This window comes from Nuphar pumila, chromosome 1 (assembly GCF_984573655.1).
Source record: "Nuphar pumila chromosome 1, dmNupPumi1.hap1.1, whole genome shotgun sequence".
In the NCBI taxonomy this organism is placed as follows: domain Eukaryota; kingdom Viridiplantae; phylum Streptophyta; class Magnoliopsida; order Nymphaeales; family Nymphaeaceae; genus Nuphar; species Nuphar pumila.
The window spans coordinates 165,654,430-165,672,812 of record NC_143249.1 but is presented as its reverse complement, the minus strand read 5'-3'; the positions used below and the strand labels follow the sequence as shown (position 1 = coordinate 165,672,812).

At 35.3% G+C, this 18,383-nt stretch overlaps 1 pseudogene; it reads left to right on the top strand.

Annotated features, from left to right (window-relative positions):
- The first annotated feature begins 3,865 nt into the window (after nucleotides 1-3,865).
- Nucleotides 3,866-13,274, top strand: LOC149851197 (ATP-dependent Clp protease proteolytic subunit-related protein 2, chloroplastic-like; annotated as a pseudogene).
- Nucleotides 13,275-18,383: the final 5,109 nt, after the last annotated feature.

Here is an 18,383-nt window from a genome sequence, read left to right as displayed (position 1 = left end):
ATGAAAAACACATTAATGCATAAAAGGCATGAAATATGGATTTTCAAACATCAATATCATGAATAAATAACTCAAAGGAGTTTAACCCACACACAAAAAGTATTCATAAAGAAGGGTTTTTTAAAACAAGTAGCCATGTTTAATGCACAACAGAAATAATAGGGAACTTCAAAAATCTCACGTACAAAACTTAACAACAGATATTTTGTAATAATGACAAGTATTGTCTCAAACCGATCATAACAATTTAAATCTCAACAATAGAAATACACTCAAAATATAGCATCCTATGCAACTAAGGCATATCATGATGTAAATCACGTAAGAAAACCAATCATGAAACAAATGCAATTAAAGCATATTCAATGAAAATATTTCAATAACCATTTCCCATACAGGAGCAAATGAGTAGTAAAAGTTTAGAAATTTTATGGAGATATTTAAAAATCCCACATAACACAATGAATGATATTTGCAAATCTCAACAATAGTTCGACCACCACAAGCAATCACCTCACTAGATATCCAAACCTCAAAATTCAAGTGTATCAGCTACTAGAACAAAAGCATAATCACAATGCCACTAATGAGCAACAAGAACATAAAAAAAGTGTGAATAACCAACATCTCTTGTCTACATAAAATGGCACTTAAAGCAAGTATCAACGACTAGAACAAAAGCATAATCACAATGCCACTAATGACAAAAAACACACACACACAAAGTGTGAATAACCAACATCTCTTGTCTACATAAAATGACACTTAAAAAAAGTGTATCAACGATTAAAACAAGAACATAATCACAATGTCACTAATGGGCTAAAAACACAAAAAAGTGTGAATAACCAATCAACATCTTATAAAGTGACACTTAAAACAAGTGTATTGGCAACTAGAACAAGAGCATAACCAATGGATGCACATAACTCATCACAATTGAAAAACATCTATTGTGTGTATAAAACAACACTTAAATATGAGGCGTAATAGGAGACAACACACGAGTTTAGAGAGCTTGTAATGAAAACAAATTAATGTCATAAAAAAGAATAAAGATATCAATTTTAATAATCTTTTGAAACACCATGGTTTCAAAAATAGATAGCCATCGTAGATAAACATAATTATGAGCATCCAACATAATAATAATGGCCAAATAAATAAATGAGTGATATAACACTCATAAAACCAGAGATCAAACAATCGTCAGTTAAAGCAGAACTATAAACCGACAATCTAAAGTGACAAAAAAACAAGGTGCACACAAATTACCCCAACAAACATCTTTGGTTTAAACAAAGCCAATATGGATCCAAAGGCCAACCAACTATCAATTAGATCTAAGACATGTGTCAATACAATGTTCATAAACTTTGATAATTTCAAATTGACAGGATGATTTGAGGTGCACACATAACTTACCTCAACTGCTAACTTTATCCTAACAACAAGAGCGCCAAAAGAAATGATGCATCATATAAAATTATATGATGGAAAAAACTAATGCTATGAGAAGACAATAAATACTCACAAAAATCAATTTCTAAATAAGTGAGTTCATATAAAAGAACCAATTTTAAAAGACAAAGTTTCAAATCAAATTAAAAAACTTAGAATGAATATAGTACAATAATGTGCACAACAAGATGTTAATTGATGCAATCATATGCAAACAAGATGGCAATTGATATTTTTTCACAAAACAAGATTACATAAATAACAATGAAGAATTAGCATAGCCAATACAAGCAAGCTATATAGAGATTTTTAAAGAACCATAGAGAAAACCAAGAGCATACATAAACACAACTAATCATGAATACTCACAACGAGCTAAAAATTTCATGTCTATACAATAATCTAATAACTTTAAAGCCACATATCCTATATAAAAGCTTTTAAAGGATCACATAAGATATGCATAGGAAAATACACAAATAATCATAAAGATACTAACATACTCAAAAAAAATATTTTTAAATTATCATGCTTATGTAAGAACCAATAGAACGATAACTCATTTTAAGAGAAAATACTAATTTCAATTAATTTGATAACATGTCTAAAATACCAAACAACAAATTTGAAATGGCACATAATCATTAATGGCACATAAAAAACATGCATAGGTTTATGTGTACGACACACGAATATGTAGATATGCCGATGGAGCAATCTCATGAGATCTTACAAACCATCCATGTCATGACTAATGAACGCATACAAAAAAAATTCTTAAGTAGCACATCTCAATGAAAGCACCACATAAAATTTAAAGAACATGCTTTGATATGTGCATAAAGTCACCAATGATCATTACGATATTTTCAAATATATATATATATATAATCTAAATATATATATTGCAAGTAAACATTCTTATGCAAAAACATATGTCAAAAGACAATAATTTTCACAAATTTTTATTTTAATTAATTTGAAAACATATTCATTTTTAATAAATAGCTACAATATTTTAAATACTTTTTTTAACTGTATACCATAAAAATTTAAAGTAGATAATCCAAAGAAACATATCGGAATATGAGAATCTTGAGTCCAAACCGAACATCAATTCAAATATTTCTTTTGAAGCACAAACACAAACAAGATGCCAAGACCAAGATGCCTTGCTCTGATACCATGTAACAAAATAACACGAAACCCAAGACATTCCAAATTATAGTCCAAATGCCAATCAAAATGTATTTGAATACTGACAATATAAAAACTTGATAAAAGTATGAATAAGTGATTTCATTCATAATAAATAATAAAATACATAAAAGAAATAAATACATAAGGGTCTCACTACAATACACTAAAAAACACACAGAAAACCTAAAAGTACCCATCACTCTCACCTTACAAGATACACCCACCCCCATTTATAGAGAAGAAAGAGAGGAAGAATAGAGAAAGAGAGGAGAGAAAGAGTCCTCTCAAGTAAGAGGGAGGGACCTCCCAACAGCTAGAATTCTAGCCGTTGGGAGCAAGTCAACTTGTTTGACTTGGTCCCAATAATATATATTTAATATATCTTTATATAATAAATATATTACAATATATATATATATATATATATATATATATATATATATATATATATATATATATATATATATATATATATACAATTAACAATATACATATATACGTTTATATGTATATATATAAAAGGATAAATTAATCTTAACATGTGTGTGCGTGCATGCGTGCATTTGTGTGGGTGTTTGTGTGTGTGTGTGGTTTGGAGGAGGGTATTGGCTACACTTGACTGTACGATTCTCTGTGGCAAAATCTTATGATTGCAAGCTTTATATGTTCGATGTCTCTGAAGGGGATGCCCATTAAGTGACCTTTGCTCCTAGTCATGCATGTTCCTTCTCAACAGAAAAAATGCTTCATATGTTCAATGTGACCTCACAGTCTATTTGACGTGGTTTGACTAGGATTGACTAGTTTTGGTGTAGACAAATTTTTATTGGTGCATTTTGAGCTGTTGATTTTTGAAGCTCTAAAAACCTGTTTAAACAAAACAATCAAATTATTCAAAGCATTTTTTGATTGAACAAACTAATGTAGATCGTATCTATAGGGATTGATAAAAAAAAATTAAGAAAACTTGAAAAATGGATGGTTTCTAGTGGAAAGAAAGGTGTAGTTAGGTGCAACCAATATTTTCTTTATATGTGTGCATCTGCCTGGATTGCCTATTTTCTGGTAAATTGCTTTGGACTTGTTGAGACATGGTGCCTGCTCTTTCTCTGACTCACAAAAAAAGAAAAGAAAAAAATTGATATCTGACTATGAATTTGTGTGCAGTCTTACAAACAGGAAAGCAACACGTGCACGTGTTAGGATGATGCCAATAGGCACACCCAGAGTGCCCCTCCTGGTGAAGGTACATGGCAATGGGTTGACTTGTGGAACGCACTTGTAAGTAATAGCACACAGTTGAACATATCTTTGATGCTACATGTTGCAGGATAATTTAGACCTTTGGAAAATTTTACTTGCAGTACAGGGAGCGTGTCATCTTTATTGGGCAACATATTGATGAGGAGTTCAGTAATCAGATACTGGCTACAATGCTTTACCTAGATAGCCTGGAGTCTTCTGAAAAGCTGTACTTATATATCAATGGTTCTGGTGGTGATGTGAGTTTTTGTTTATGCTAAGCAGGTTCTTTTAAGATATCAAATTATGGACATATGTTCATCAATGAGTTCTTTTCCTTTTTTTCTTCGGTGCTTTTGACAGTGAACCCCCAGCATGGCATTATATGATACCATACAGAGCTTGAAAAGTCCTATTGGCACGAGGTGTGTTGGCTATGCTTATAATATGGCAGGGTTTCTTCTTGTAGCTGGAGAAAAGGTCCCACTATTATTTGAGAAATCCTTTATGCAAACTTTAGGAAATCAAATTTTGGAAACCACCTTGATTTTTTATCCTTGTCATGCTTCATTAAACAGGGTAGTCGCCTTGCCATGCCTCTATCAAGAATTGCATTGCAGTCTCCGGCTGAGGCTGCTCGTGGTCAGGTCTAAAGAAATTTTTATCTGCTGAGTTGGAGCCATTCATACTTTGTCTCAATAATTTCCTTAGCATCTACTGTGGTCTCTATTTTTTTTTCAATAGGCCGATGACATTCGAAATGAAGCCAATGAGCTCCTTAGAATGAAGGACTATCTGTTTCAGGAACTAGCTGCAAAGACTGGCCAACCTGTGGAGAAAGTATGAGTTCTATTTCCCTACAATTTTATAAAGTTATAGTATATATTTTTACCTTCTGATGGAAAATTTCTTTATCTTTTTTTTCAATATTTTTTTTCCGACTAGTGCAACTGTAACAACACTTTTCTTGGCACACCTTTATGCTACAAATTGCCTTTATGAATGGCAGATCATGCATTAGACTTTCTGATGGAAAATTCACTGAATTTCTCTCCGCTTTCGTTTTAACAGTCTATCTCTGAATTTTTTACAATATCAAATAGTGTATACTTTATCTCTTGATGGAGTTCATTTAATTTTTTTGTTCTCATATATACTTTCAGCTTGACACATTGGTTTGGAATTTCAATGTGGTTGGAGGAAAGTATTGAACTTTTGTTATACATATATATATATATATAACTAGGATAATAAATAGGTTAGTTTAGTTTGGTTCCTTTTTGTTTTTTAGTTGGGATGAGACTAGTCAACCCATAGAGTCGGGAGTCCAACGACTCTCCCTTTTGGAGCTCCAACTTTGTGTATAAATGGGCGGCAAAACCACCACAATATGTATGTTTCTTGCATGAGTCTTGATCAATAAAATATTATTTTCATTCCTTGTGTTTGCCCCTTTAGTGGGTGTTTGTGTGTGAGCTCATTTTATGACTTGTGTATGTTCTTTTGGTGCTTTGGTGGAACTCTTTTGAGTGTCCACTTTGTTGTTTTGGTGAATATCTTCGAAGGCCCTTGTTTCTTTACATGGTATCAGAGCTTTGAAATTAAATTGATTTTTTGGTGTATTGGGAAGAGTGCTACTCAAGATTTGGAAGAGATAAAATCTTTTTTGAAAAATCCATTTAAGTGCTTGTGAGATTGTAGTGCCCTCTTGGTGGTGAAGTGTTCATGTGCTTGTGCTGTTCATTAGAGGCGCTTTCTTGGTAGTGAAGTGCTCATGTGTTCGTGCTCTTCATTGGAAAGACTCTCTTGATGGTGGAGTGCTCGCGATTCTTTTCTTATTATCTCCTCTCTTTTTTTCTTTCTCTTAATCTTCTATTCTCTTTCTTAGCCCGTGTAAACATGGATGACAATGATAATATCACCCTAAAACCCATCAAGCTCAATGACACAAACTTTGTAACATGGTCTACAATCATGAAGCATTATATGGGGGGAAAGGGTTGTGGAGTGGTGTAAGTTTTGGAAAATGATTTTTAAAACGATATTTTTAAATAAAATCAAGTGAAAGCCTGACACCAAAAATAAGAAAACCGGCTCGCACAAGTGGTGAAGTCCAGGTCGATTTCAGGGAACGGAAAAATACTTCGTATTCAAGCACACAATCTAACTACACTTTATTGCCAAAAAAATCAATTAATTGAATGAATAAGGGAAGAGAGTGCAACCCTCTGCGGAGTACTTTAAACAAATAAATAACGACCTTATTACAAACCCAATTAAATGAATAAAGTAAAATAAACCCTAATCTAAAAATAAAAGAAAGGGTCTTCAATGCTTCGAATCCTTTGATATTTGTGTCCCTTCTTTGCCTCTTTGTTCACTTTTGTATGGTTTGATAAATGACTTTCTGTGGGCTCTCTGAGGGGCTCTTTTGAGGGCCTAAAGGGACCTCAGAAGGTACTTCGAGGGCTCGAAAAGGGGCTCACCGCACGTCTGCACATTTTCCTTCAAAATAAAAACACAAAAGAAAAGAGACCAAACTAAACAAAATCTAATATTTGATTCCCCAAAAAAATTCAACAAACAAGAATTGAAACAAGATAAACAAACTAACTACACTAGAGGCCGAAATAGCAAAACAACCTTTAACAAATTATGAACTAATTTATGACAACTATTAACAACTTAATGATATTACAAGAATCAAGAATTTACTAACTACTTTAACATTAATAACTAACAACTTAAAACAAGAAAACCGCACACTATGGATTAAAATGATCTAAACTAACTAAATGCCACAATAAAATAACTATAAACTAATTATTAACAAACCTTACAAAAGCTACTAACTATCAATAACGAAAGAAATACCCGGCTGTGCAAGAAATCAAGAATTACTAACCATGACACTATGACATCTAAATGAATAAATAAACTACACGACCATAATGCAGACTAAAAAAGATGTTTATAAACCGACCTACATGCAATACTAGCCTACTTGACTCAAACACACCAGCTGGACAAACGTCAAGACCCTCTTATCCCTCTTTTTTTTCTTTTTCTTTTAAACATTACTACACACGCAATGTCGCCCGACTATGTGCTAGACATGTGTGAGCTGAGTTTGGTTGCTCCGAATCTGAGTTCTCACTGATGCACGGTTCAGCTTAACCATGTGACCTAGTTCCAAAGGCTCGATTTGGGTGTTTCGGTTCGAGCCGACTAGCGTGATTGTACTGGACACGATGGTTTGCTCAACGATCCTGATCAGATCTGATCAAGATTGGCTCTGCGTGTTTGCTAAAAAAACAACTAATAAAAAAAACTAAACTAAAACACCAAAGAAAAAAAAATGACTAACTAGATGTTATCTCAATATGAGTCCTATTCGAATCTATATGCGCTTAACGAACAATGAATCATGCTAAAACCGACTCGATGCATTTAACTAAATTGAATTCTAATTAAATATGAAAAAATAAAGAAGCGAGGGAGAAGAGACTTACCGAACGGCTCGCCTCCGACAGACGGGTTGAGAAGAAGAGCGGCCTCTCCACGATATGCGTGGGTCACGCTGCACCCCTTGATAGAAGAAGAAGAAGACGCCAATGAAGAAACATGGTAGAGGAAAGAAAGAAAAAGAGAAAGAGAAGTGGAAGAAAGAAGAAGAAGAATAAACTGACTTGGAAGAGAGAGAGAGGGAGAGAGAAAGAAAGGACAACAAGAGGAGAGAAGAGACAGAGGGGGCGTGAATTTCAAGGTGGGAGACACCCCCCTCCTCTTAATCTCCTATTTAAATCCAAAAATTAGGTTAAAAACACATTTTTCAAAAAGTGTCTAATGATTGTTCAAAAATTTCCAAAATAGTCTCTGCTTAGAAAACATGTTTTTCTAAACTAAATATTCCGAAACAAACTAAAATTAGTTAATTAAAGCCTAACCTAACTAAACTACAATTAAGAAAACTCTAAACTAATAAAAACACTCAAAACGCAGGGCTGGATCAGAAAATGCGATGTTTTTCCAAAAATTCTATTTAAACCAAAACCTCAAAAACAACAATAAAGATGGGTTTTTAATGCACTTTTTATCATGGATCACACATAAATAGAGATGAATGACATGCAAATATTATGCATGATCATGGAGATTAGTGGATGGGTCAGATTTGAAGCCCAAACTAATTCTTATTAAGATAGAAGGAGAAAAAGTACCTCTTATGGAGGCGGAAGAGATCAAGGCTATGGTCACTTACGAGAAAAAAATGGAAAGAATGAATAATGGGGCATACCAAGATTATGTATTGGCTCATTAGTAGTGTTGATATCAAGAAGTGCTCCAGTCTAGCTAAATTTGAACATGCAAATAAAGCATGAGACTATCTTAAGAGAATGTATTCTCTTAAAGATATTGCTCACATTTGCAACTTGCAAGACAAAGTACGTACTATGACTCAAGGAGAAAAAATATTAGAGAATACTTTAGTGAGTTGTTTGACCTTTGGAATGAGTTGGCTCTTCTTGAGCCACAATGGCATTATCTCGAAAAAATAGAACTCCGTTAAAAGCAAATTGATGCAAAGCATTTCTATCAATTCATCAATGGTCTAAGACTGAAATTTGAGTCTACTAAATCGGCTCTTCTTTATAGAGGAAAAATCCCTTTTATTGAGGATACTATTGAAGATCTAAGTATGGAGGAAAATAGAGTAAAAAAGAAGACGTCTAAAGAGATGATAATTCGGTCTTAGCCTTGTTTAGACCAGAAAACTATGTCCATTCTTATAAACCACCACATTATGGGAGATCCAACAATGGTAACTATGAAAAATAAGGCAATGAGTTTGAGAAGAAGATAATTATTTATTATTGCCGTGAACCAGGACATGTCAAGACTTATTGCCCTAAATTGAAGAAACCCTATGAGAATAATGTAGCCTTGCTTGCATAAGAATCAAGTGAGTTCAAAGCTACACAAGAATGTCCTTGACTCGACTTGTAAAGGCTCTTCAACCACTACTCAAAGAAGCTTCATCAACTAGAGCGTCAGTCTCTTTTGTTAGCATCTTTGACCCTGGTAAGTCTCTTTGGCTTCTTAACTTAGGTGCCTATTTTCATATGACACCAAATGGTGATATTCTATCTGAATGTCGTAACTCAAGCGAGTCAAATGTTTTTACTGCTTATGGGACATCCCTTGAGATAAAGGGAACCGAAAATTTTGAAAATATTTCAAAAGGTTTTTGTATTCAAAAAATTAGATATATTCCCAAGCTAAACCTAAATCTTTTGTCTGCCTCCCAATTATCTGACCATGGTGTTTCTTTTTCTTCTATTGGTTGTCGAGTGCAGGATCGCCAGTCAGGGAAGCTGATTGGGAAAGGCCTTAGAGAAGGAGGCTTATACTACATGGATTTTTTGAAAATACCTAAGAATACCTTTTGTTTTAATATTCAGAAACTGGATTTGGATTTATGGTATAAAAGACTTGGCCATTCTAATGTATCCAAAATCCAACACTTTTTAAATATGAATTTTTTTTGTAATCTTAAAAATTTTGTGTGAAAATTGTATTCTTGGAAAAAATGAAAAGATTGTCATTTCAAGAAAGAACTTTTGTCCAGAGTTGCCAGTCGAGGAAGCGGGAGCGAGAAGCGGAAGCGAAAAGCGAGGGACTTTCAAACTTTTAGGAAGCATGGGGCGACTTAGAAACAAATCATGAATTGTCTCGGAAGTGAACCAGAAGCGACCTAGGAAGCGAAAAAAGAGAAAAAAAAATAAAAATACAAAAAAAATGAAAAAAGGGGGAACCGTGCTTCCCCCAAAAAAATTATGCTTCCCAGTGTGTTTTAGAAGCGTCACGTTTCGCGCTTCCGAAACACGCTTCCCCACTTTCTTTGGCATTTCCTGTAACTCTGTTTTTGTCTCTATACAACCATTTGAGTTAGTGCATTCAGATGTTTGGGGTCCAACACCTATTGTATCTAAGGGTGGGTTTGCATATTATGTCATCTTTGTTGATGATTTACTAGATACACGTGGATTTATTTTCTCGAACACAAGTCTGAAGTCTTTTCTTATTTTCAAATATTTCACAATTTGGTCAAAAATAAATTTCAAAACGATGTCTCTATCTTTCGTACTAATTCAAAAGGAGAATTTGAATCAAAGGAGTTTAAAGATTACTTGGAATCAATTGGTATTACATATAAAAAATCTTGTCCCTACACTTCACAACAAAATGGCTTGGCTGAAAGAAAATATAGACACCATGGAAACCGCAAGAACTTTACTTATTTCAAATCAAGTCCCTAAAGAGTTTTGGGCCGAAACCACATTGAGTGCAGTTTATCTTATTAACAGAATGTCATCTGTCACCTTGAAAAATATATCATCAATTGAGAAACTTTTTAACCTTACTCCCGACTATTACAGATTAATAGCTTTTGGGTGCAAATGTTTTGTTTTCATTGATAAAAATGATAAAATTTCTCCTCTTACCATTTCTTGTGTCTTTTTGGGATATGCAAATAACCAAAAAGGCTATGGATTATTTGATTTTAAAAATAAGAAATTATATGTTTCAATAAATGTGTCTTTCTTAGAAAAAGAAAAATTCTTTGAATTTGAAAATCCTAAAGAAATAACTGAGTATTCATTTCTGTTGGATTTAATTCCAAAGTTTGGTGATTGTGATGAAGATCAGGATATCAAGAATGATATGGTAAGTGGAGAAAAATGTTATGTTAATGAGATAAGTAAAGAACAATCTCAAAATCAGGACTATATTCAATATTCATGTGCCCTAGAAAAATATACGAATGATGAAAACTATCTAGAAATACAAACTAGAAGGTCATCTAGAGTATCTAAACCTCCAGAGAAATTTGTGTCCTATGAGTCATTTTCACGTAAGTATCAAGCTTACATTGCATTTATTACATTCTTATATAGAACCCTCAAAATATGCTTAATCCAAGAAACATTTTGAGTGGGTAAAAGCCATGAGAGTAGAATTTGATGCTTTAGAAAAGGCGAATACTTGGATTGTTCAAGATATTTTCTGAAGAATGAAACCCATAAGTTGTCAATGGGTATATAAGATAAAAGCCAAGAGTGATGAAACTCTTGAAATATACAAAGTTAGGTTAGTTGCCAAGGGATACTCTCAGAAGTATGAAATAGATTATGAGGAAACTTTTTTTCCAGTTGCTTGGATGACCACTGTTAGAACTGTAGTAGTCCTTGCTTCTGTAAAGAAATGGCCTATATATCAAATTGATGTCAAGAATGTGTTTCTAAATAAAAAATTAGTTGAAGTATATATGAAGTCACCGCTTGATATAATTATTCCTAAAAGAAAAGTTCTTCGGTTAAATAAGGTTTTGTATGGCCTCAAAAAAATTCAAATGATACCGAGTCATAGCTACAAACACTATGGAAGTGGTCTGACTGAGAAGATTGTTGATTGATATAGGCGTTCAAATTCATAGAGCATCACGACTATGATGTGACAACAAAAGTTTCATCTACATCGCCAGCAACCAGACTTTCCACAAACGAAACAAACACATTGAGATGAACTGTCACTATGTACGAAAGATTACCTACATGGCACCATTGATCTTCCCTATGTTACTTCAAAATATCAATTGACAGACTTCTTCACAAAACCTCTCGTTGCACCTAGATTTCACTTTCTCTTAGGCAAACTTTCGGTTATCAAACTGTAAGTTTGAGGGAGAGTGCTATATATATATATATATAACTAAGATAGTAACTAGGTTAGTTTAATTAGGTTTCTTTTTGTTTTTTAGTTGGGATGCGACTAGTTAGAGTCGTTGGGTTGGACTCCCAATGACTCTCCCTTTTGGAGCTCCAACTTTGTGTATAAATAAGGGGCAACCCCCCCCCCCCCCCCAATATGTATGTTTCTTGCATGAGTCTTTCAATAAAGTATTTTTTTTATTCGTTGTGTTTGCCCTTTTAGTGGGTATTTGTTTGTGAGCTCATTTTATGGATTGTGTATGTTCTTTTGGTGCTTTGGTGGAACTCTTTTGAGTGTCCACTTTGTTGTTTTGGTGAATATCTTCGGAGGACCTTGTTTCCTTACAACTTTCACTAAGCTAGTCTCTGAATAATTACAAATATTTAAGATCTCTTCATTATTAAAGTCTGTAACAACCAATCTTTATAAGAAACATTGTTTCTTTGTTGGCTTGCCATTGAGGTGGGGCAAACAGTAATAATGTATAAAAGTTCAGTCTCTCTCTGGATGACTTGGCTGGAGAAGCTAAATAAGTGAAGAAGCTAATAGTGATTGTTTGAGGGAGTCATGTAAATAGTTGCCAATGCAAGAAGCAGCATGAGAATTGGGAGCGGGAAGTGACAACTGATAAATTTAAGTTTTAAGAGGATTTGAGGAGCGATAATGGAAAATGAATGGGAAGGGGTTGGGGAGGGTGAAGAATAATTTGGGAAGAAAAATAAGATTTGTGTGCAAAGCGATGGTGAAAGTAATCATAATCCATAAGTTATATTAAGAAATCTTCAAATCACTTGAGGGAGGCATGTAAATAGTTGCCAATACAAGAAGCAGCATGGGAATTGGGGGCGGGAAGTGACAACTGATAAATTTAAGTTTTAAGAGGATTTGAGGAGCGATAATGAAAAATGAATGGGAAGGGGTTGGGAAGGGGTTGGGGAGGATGAAGAATAATTTGGGAAGAAAAATAGGATTTGTGTGCAAAGTGATGGTGAAAGTAATCATAATCCATAAGTTATAATTCATGTTTAACTTTACTGTTGTTGTTTTGCTGCCAAGACTGGTGGTTTCCACATGCACAAGTAACTTGGTTTCACCGTTCCCATAGTCGTCACTTATATTAAATACTAAATCACTACATTGAACAATAGATCATAAATAATAAAAATCAAGTGACCTTTCAGCATCAGATGTTCAGGGATTTGACGTCTATTGTATCAGGTACCTTACACAATATTTTTAAAACCTGCAGCCCTATCATGAACTGTGGGATATATTCTTTATTTTTTACCACTTGACTAATCTGTTTGTCTCCATGTTACCTATGTTAGAATTTGAACTCTTCTATATCCACACTTGTATTTGGATGATGCAGATACACAAGGATCTTAGTCGAATGAAGCGATTCAACGCTCAAGAGGCTCTGGAATATGGGCTGATTGATCGTATAATCAGGCCATCTCGTGCCAAGGCTGATCCTCCACGCAGGCAACCAGCAGGAGGCCTTGGTTAAACGCCTGTCATGCAGTGACTGCATTTGTAAAATTGGTGATCAAAATGATCTCAGCATGCATGGATGTTTTTTTTTTCCTATACAAATGATAGAAGCATTAACAACTTTGACTTTTAGCTAGTTTCCTGTTTCATTATTAGATAGATACACGTCCTAATTTTCATCATCGGTAGGTCTGGTGGAAACAGTAATGCCAATGGCGTTGGATTTGCTAATGCATTTACTAAATGAAGCCTCTTAACCCATAGAACTTTGGTCCAAATCCCAAGTAATCATTAGAATCAATATTGTCATGGCGCTACCTTCAACGCGTAAACCCATTTATATAATGTCACTGCAGAAATTCCGAACTCTCCATGAGAAGCTGAAACTTTTGGGATGAGTCGTGATGGTTGGATGGCGAGGGTTGCATTATCTTGACCCAGGGGGTTCCCTCTGGCATCAAGGAACGTTGTGCTGTAGGGAGTCCAGATCGGGTGCAATATGATGGAACAAATATTTGTGCATTAATCACCCTATCACCCTCCATCAGGTCTTGGGTCCCGCACCTGACAGGCCCTGTCCCCAAGATGGAGGGTGATCAGGTGCTTAATGCACAAATATTTGTTCCATCATATCCCCCCTTGATCTTTTCACTGCTGTAGGGATGTGCCATCTTGAATGTTTTCTAACCGCATTGTGTAGGTTTTGACAAGGCCATGATTGATGATAGCGCCACGTTAATTGATTCATTCTCCTATATCGTACCATCAGGAACCAATCGTGTTTGGCCTCTCGAGGGTAAAACCGTGAACAAAATATAGTGCCAAATTGATTGATTGATTCTTTCTGCTTGAATCTTTCCTTCTCTCTCTCTTTTAGTTATAGGAAATCTGGGGCTCCCTTGCACTTCCAGCAAACATTATAAAAATATAGTTCCAGATATAAAATGTGCATACCAACAGGGCTCCGCTTGTCTGGAAGGAGCAGTTAGTGCACGCTACCTTGTGTTGGGAGGTTGCAAGTTGGAATACCATGGTATGGTTGGGGGTCTGCCTAACCCCAGCTTTCTCTGTCAAAAAAAAATATAGAATATGTTCATATCCTACCTCAGATATTTCTACAAAATGTGGTATCAACACGTGTGGCCATGTTCTGTTCAGGGAAACAAAATGAGGCTTGTCTTTGAGAGATGTCTGAGTGGTTGATAACTCTAGTCTTGAAAACCATTATAGTAATGAACACAGATTTATCGAGGAATCTCTCTCTCTCTAGATCTCCTTTTCATTGTTGAATATACTTATTTAGTTCTTGCTTGCTTTGGTTTGCCCTATTATAATATAAGGACATGGAACCTGTAATCAGCTTCATTATCAAGCATTAAAACCAACATCATGAATGGAAAACATGAAACCCCAGAGAGAGAGAGAGAGAGAGCTTCGCGATCACTGCACGCACTATTCATTCATGCAAAGCAGAACGTCACCTTGTGTTGGGAAGTTGCAAGTTCGAACCCCAAATGGTATGCTTGTGTAATTGGTAGGGGTCTGCCTAATCCCATCTTTCTCTGTCGAAAAAGAAAAAGAAAAATGAGTGAAGAAACCAAACAGATACCATGGCGGCTAACCTTGTAGGCCTAAAGTTCAGAGGCTGACGGGGATTTGCAGGGCCTACCTACTTATAAAACCACAAAAGTCAAATTGCCACGAACACGAGTCGAGGGATGGGCGATCGACAAACCTACGAGAATTTATCTGTAAAGAAATTGTGGGCCTCCTTTTCTCATCGGTTTGCTTTGCCCCTTTCTTGCAAATAACGAAATAGTAGTTCAGTTCAGAGAAGGAAAAAATCAACAAAAAGCGGCTGGGCTTGCCCAAAATTTCGTCCTTCCTAGGGCTTATATAAGCAAGCACGCTGACGTGCATTATGAAGCTCTTGGACTTGGTCAACTTCCAAGCGTTTTGGGGCACAGACCTAGAAATGATCAGGAAAGTTACTTTAATTGAACCTTGTCGTTTCATCAGCATATAGGCATTTTGGAACCTTCCAAGAAGTATGCTTAAAATCGGCCCAGTGTATATCCTTGAACTTGCGCATTGCTGAATCACTCGATTTTCTCAACGTTGCTCAGACGCTTCTGATGAAGTGGAGGAAAGAGACGAACAGATAAAATAATCCAGTATGGAAAATTTCCAAGGAAACTCACTCCCTCCTACACTAACCTTCACCCTTCCTGCCTATAAAACCCAGTCCATCCCTGTGGTGAAGTTGATCAGAGAAGAGGACATGAAAGGATCCTCCAACGCTCTGTCACCTCTGCTCACGATCTTCACACTTCTAACTTTCCCATTTCTATTTTTCAAGCAAACCATGATTGTCTCTTTTCTTGAAGGACCCATCTGATGAAGCTCACTTTATGTCTCAACTTTTGCATGAGCATCTGTATCATTGCTTGTATCCTCGGTTGTTGGGCATTCAAGTTGCCTAAGAATGCTGAAGATGAAACTTATAGAACAGATTATCCACCCAAGCTGGAAAAAATGGAGACAAGAAGAGATAAGGAAATAAAGGATGATAGTCAGAACTAAAGGAGAAGATTGACGACACAAGTAGAACTGCGGAAGAAGATTGTCAACATATACGAGCACATGATAGAGAACAAAAGCAAGGCAAAGAAAATGAACAAAACCAGATTGTGGATGTAGAAGAATGCATAGAAGAAGAGAAAGGAATCAATAAATCCAATAGAAGAGTAGAAGAATTCATACAGAAAGTGTAACGCCCCAAAATCGTGGACTTGAAACCTTTTATGAAAAAGGTTGAAAGCTTTGAAATCAATAATTTATCAGAGTTTAAAACATAAGTTCAACGGAAGATCAGGTTCAAAACAGCAAGTCCCTAGACCTTGGGCGCATTACAACACAAAAACAAACACCCTTATAAACCGATTTGCAACTCATGTGTATATTTTATGGAAATAAAAAGAAGAACCACGTTTTGGTAATACAGTTTTAGAAATCCAGAGTTCTAATCAAAAGAGATGCTTTCCAAAAAACTTTATACCACATCTATCAAAAGTATCTCCAGGAGCGCAACGTCAGGAAATGGCCTTGCCTTGAATGCATCGCGTCATCGTGCCATCGCAAGCTGTATAACATGTTCACCACCTGCACATGGAATGGGTCAGTCTCACAACAGACTAGTAGGGGTGCAAAAGACAAGAAAGAACAAAAGCTGCAATAAGCATGATAATCGCTAGATCAAGCAGGAAAAGCAAGACTAACAGATCTAACCAAAAGTGCTATGGAGTAAGCAAAGCTCTAGTAAAGCAAACAACTACATACAAGAGCAGGAAGGATCATAGTGTTAAACAAGCAACTATAGCAATCCAACAGATACTCTAGGTGAAAAGTAACTAACTCTATCCATCAGTCAAGCAAAACAATTGCATAAGACAAACATTCATAACAACACTCGTAATATGTATACAAGTACCATTGGGTGGATCAGTCTATTGACAAGTAACTACATTAATTGTAAGGCACAAGCTATTGCATCACAAACAATTTATAAGCTACACAGGATAAACAATCATAGGATAAGCAATCATACGGTATCAGTTATATCACAAAAGGTAATAACTAGCATAATGTTAATAGTATAAGTAATTGACTAGCATGAGAAGCTAATTATTATCTAACCGCGAACTACACAAGTAGTTTAACCAACTAGAGTAACGCCTCGACGGGCGTGCATAGCTTAACAAGTAGCGTACCGAACTACCGAGCTAACGAGCAAGCAACATTGTTAATTTATGCAACTTTACTAGAAGTTATGCAAATGTTTTTCCTATATAACATTGATTATAAAAGATATATCCATATGTCTTCACCATCTAATTTTGGAGTGTACTTATATACCATTAATTCTTTCATCTTAATGTTACAAATCTCTTAGAGATATTATCTTTAGAGTCCATTATAGATCTCCAAAGGGGTTGTTGAGTGCTATAGTAATTTATAATGACCATTTCAGCTGCTATCATAACTGCCTACACCAACCAACCACACAACATATCACTTAGTAAACAACTCTAAAACCAAACAACCCATAATAAACCACACTACTCTCACAACCCCTATTCAATGCTCGTGCACAGTCAACTCTAACTACATCTAAAAAATTGAATGCTTCTGCACAGTCAATTCCAACCCCAATCAAACATAGATAAATATTGACAAGCAAGATAAAAATAAGTAACTACATTTGAAAATTTCTAAAGATAACTCTATACGATAAATCTGATGACAAATGTTACATGTTTATATAAGGTAACATCTACAACATCGAAACATACATAATAAATGTACAACAACAACCAAACAAAAAAAAGAGGAAAGTACATTGTAACAAAAAAGAAAAAACCACAAAACAATAGATACATTATATAGAACTCAATTTAATAGTTAATCGAATAAGTGAAGGAGAATGATACCGCAACCTTGCACGAGGTGAAGTAAATAACTTTCATAGGAGTCAAAGGGAGGGTTGGGGTTCTAGAAGAACGAGGATTGGGGTTATTGCTCTTTCCATATACAAACGAGAAAAAAAATGTAAACATGCATTTATATGAGACAAAAATTTGCAAGAATTTTTTTTTGCGATAAAATACGATTACTTTTCATTTGAAAATTTTAAAAAATTTCAATATCGCATAAATAGGCACACAACATGACCCATAGGATACAATTTCTTTTATCACTATTGTTGAACCTTAACATCCAGGATCAAGTCTTTGCCCAAAAGGGGTTTGGCATAGTGAGATGGGGCCTATGACGCTAGTTTGGCGGTTTAGGTTCAAATCTCATAGGCAACATCATCCCTTGCGCAAGCCGAAGTGTGGCAACTTCTTGGATTGAAGAGGCCAGACCGTGGAATTTTACACTACAAGGACAGTGATAGTAAGCACAACAGGCAGAGCCAGCACAGCTAGGTCTTTGTTCCTGTTCGTGGGGTGGTTTTTCCGTGTAAATATAAAAAAAGTCGGATAAAGTCTTCACAATGGCTAATGACGTGGAGCATTGGGTGCCAACATCATCTAAAGAGTAGGATAAGATTGGGATTCTTTGCTGTCATGCACAGTCCAGTGTCCCAGCTTACACTATTCTCTACACGTGGATGCATCCAAACAACATCATTATGTATTTTCACACAATTT